The 2710-nt window shown below is 51.5% G+C and overlaps 1 pseudogene; it reads left to right on the forward strand.

The window, feature by feature from the left end:
- The first annotated feature begins 472 nt into the window (after nt 1-472).
- Nucleotides 473-2368, forward strand: LOC122906846 (annotated as a pseudogene).
- Nucleotides 2369-2710: the final 342 nt, after the last annotated feature.

Here is a 2710-nt window from a genome sequence, read left to right on the forward strand (position 1 = left end):
GGTCGTGGGATCCAGCCCCAGTACCCATGAGTCTCCTCGAGAGTCTCAACCTTTGCCCTCCCCCACTTGGGTGCACGCTCTCTATCTAATAAATAAATAAATATTTTCTAAAAAATAAAAAAAAGAAATCCTGACTTTTGCAATACTTAAGTGTCTTTCGGTACTTTTTTTTTCAATGCTGTTCCACTGTCTTCTGGCTTCCAAGTTTTCCGATTTAAAAAATACAACATCGACCCACTGCACTAGAGGCCTGGAGGTGGGCGCTCCCTTCCCACTTGGGACCTGAAAAGTGGGGCCAGCGGCGGAGGGAGGGCCCTGTCCCCTGTCCTTTTAAGGAGGAGGGCCGAGCGCAGGCGAGAGAGCTGGCGTGCCCCCCCCCCCGTCCGAACCCTCACCCCAGAGCAGCAGCAGCCACAGCTCTGGCTGCCCCACAGTTAGCAGAGTCAGCTCCGGCCCCAGGAAGCAAGTCGCCACCATGGTGAAGATTGTGACGGTTAAGACCTAGGCGTACCCGGACCAGAAGCCGGGCACGAGCGGGCTGCGGAAGCGGGTGACAGTGTTTCAGAGTAGCACCAACTGCTGGAGAATTTCATCCAGAGTATCATCTCCACGGTGGAGCCGGCGCAGCGGCAGGAGGCCACCCTGGTGGTGGGCGGGGATGGCAGGTTCTACATGAAGGAGGCCATCCAGCTCATCGTCCGCATCGCCGCAGCCAACAGGATTGGTCGCTTGGTTATCGGGCAGAATGGAATCCTTTTCACCCCTGCCGTATCCTGCATCATTCGAAAGATCAAAGCCATTGGTGGGATCATTTTGACAGCCAGCCACAACCCAGGAGGGCCCAATGGAGATTTTGGAATCAAATTTAATATTTCCAATGGAGGTCCTGCTCCAGAAGCAATAACGGATAAAATCTTCCAAATCAGCAAGACAATTGAACAATATGCAATTTGCCCTGACCTGAAAGTAGACCTTGGGGTTCTGGGAAAGCAGCAGTTTGACCTGGAAAACAAGTTCAAACCATTCACAGTGGAAATTGTGGATTCCGTGGAAGCTTATGCTACCATGCTGAGGAACATCTTTGATTTCAATGCACTGAAAGAACTGCTTTCTGGTCCAAACCGACTGAAGATCCGTATCGATGCCATGCATGGAGTTGTGGGACCATACGTGAAGAAGATCCTCTGCGAAGAATTGGGTGCCCCTGCCAACTCAGTGGTTAACTGTGTTTCTCTGGAGGACTTCGGAGGTCACCACCCTGACCCCAACCTCACCTACGCCGCTGACCTGGTGGAGACCATGAAAACAGGAGAGCACGACTTCGGGGCTGCCTTTGATGGAGATGGGGATCAAAACATGATTCTGGGCAAGTATGGGTTCTTTGTGAACCCTTCGGACTCCGTAGCTGTCATTGCTGCCAACATGTTCAGCATTCCGTATTTCCAGCAAACCGGGGTCCGAGGCTTTGCCCGGAGCATGCCCACCAGTGGGGCCCTGGACCGGGTGGCTAATGCTACAAAGATTGCTTTGTATGAGACCCCAAAGGGCTGTTAGTTTTTTGGGAATTTGATGGATGCGAGCAAATTGTCCCTCTGTGGGGAGGAGAGCTTCGGGACTGGTTCTGATCATATCCGCGAGAAAGATGGACTCTGGGCTGTCCTCGCTTGGCTCTCCATTCTAGCCACCCGCAAACAGAGTGTGGAGGACATTCTCAAAGATCACTGGCAGAAGTATGGCCGGAATTTCTTCACTAGGTACGATTATGAGGAGGTGGAGGCTGAGGGCGCCAACAAAATGATGAAGGACTTGGAGGCCCTGATTTCTGACCGCTCCTTCGTGGGGAAGCAGTTCTCAGTGGGTGACAAAGTTTACACTGTGGAGAAAATTGATACTTTGAATACAGTGATCCAGTGGATGGAAGCGTTTCAAGGAATCAGGACCTGCGGCTCATTTTTGCTGATGGTTCCCGCATCATCTTTCGGCTGAGTGGCACGGGGAGCGCAGGGGCCATGATTCGGCTGTACATTGACAACTACGAGAAGGACATCGCTAAGATATACCAGGACCCTCAGGTCATGTTGGCCCCCCCTTATTTCCATCACTCTGAAGGTGTCCCAACTCCAGGAGAGGACGGGACGCACTGCACCCACCATTATCGCCTAAGAAGATAGGCCAGTTGCGGTACGTCCCTCTGCCTCAGGACCCTCCAAGTCATCTGATTGAAGAGCATGGACAAACAAAATGTATCCACCCAGGCTTCTTAAGTTTGGTTTTGCCACTAACCAGTTGTTGATGACTGGCCCATTAGTGTGACAGGGCCAGCTGAGATGCCGTGTGGGCAAGAGGACCTAGGGGCTTTTATTAACGTCACTCCATGTTGTGCCCTTAAGCCCTGCTTCTGTGCAGGTGTTTGTCTCCCAACCACCTGCTCCTGTTCACTACAACGTGGGATGGAGGCTGAGTGGGAGCCAGTGAGGCCATTTCTCATGCTTAGGTTGTCCCAGTGAAATGATAGTGCAAGCTCGTTTTTCTTTGGTGAATTCCTCCCCCGTTCACTGTTTACATGTGTTTCAGCAAAATCCAATTTCTGGTGCCTTCTCTCCAATCAGTTCTTTCCTCAGAGTGAGACGTACTTGTCTACAGATGTCTGCCTTGTTTTTGCGATATAGTCCCACACGAATATTGTGGGATATTAAAGCAAAATAAGCCA

This window comes from Neovison vison, chromosome 5 (assembly GCF_020171115.1).
Source record: "Neovison vison isolate M4711 chromosome 5, ASM_NN_V1, whole genome shotgun sequence".
Taxonomy (NCBI): Eukaryota; Metazoa; Chordata; class Mammalia; order Carnivora; family Mustelidae; genus Neogale; species Neogale vison.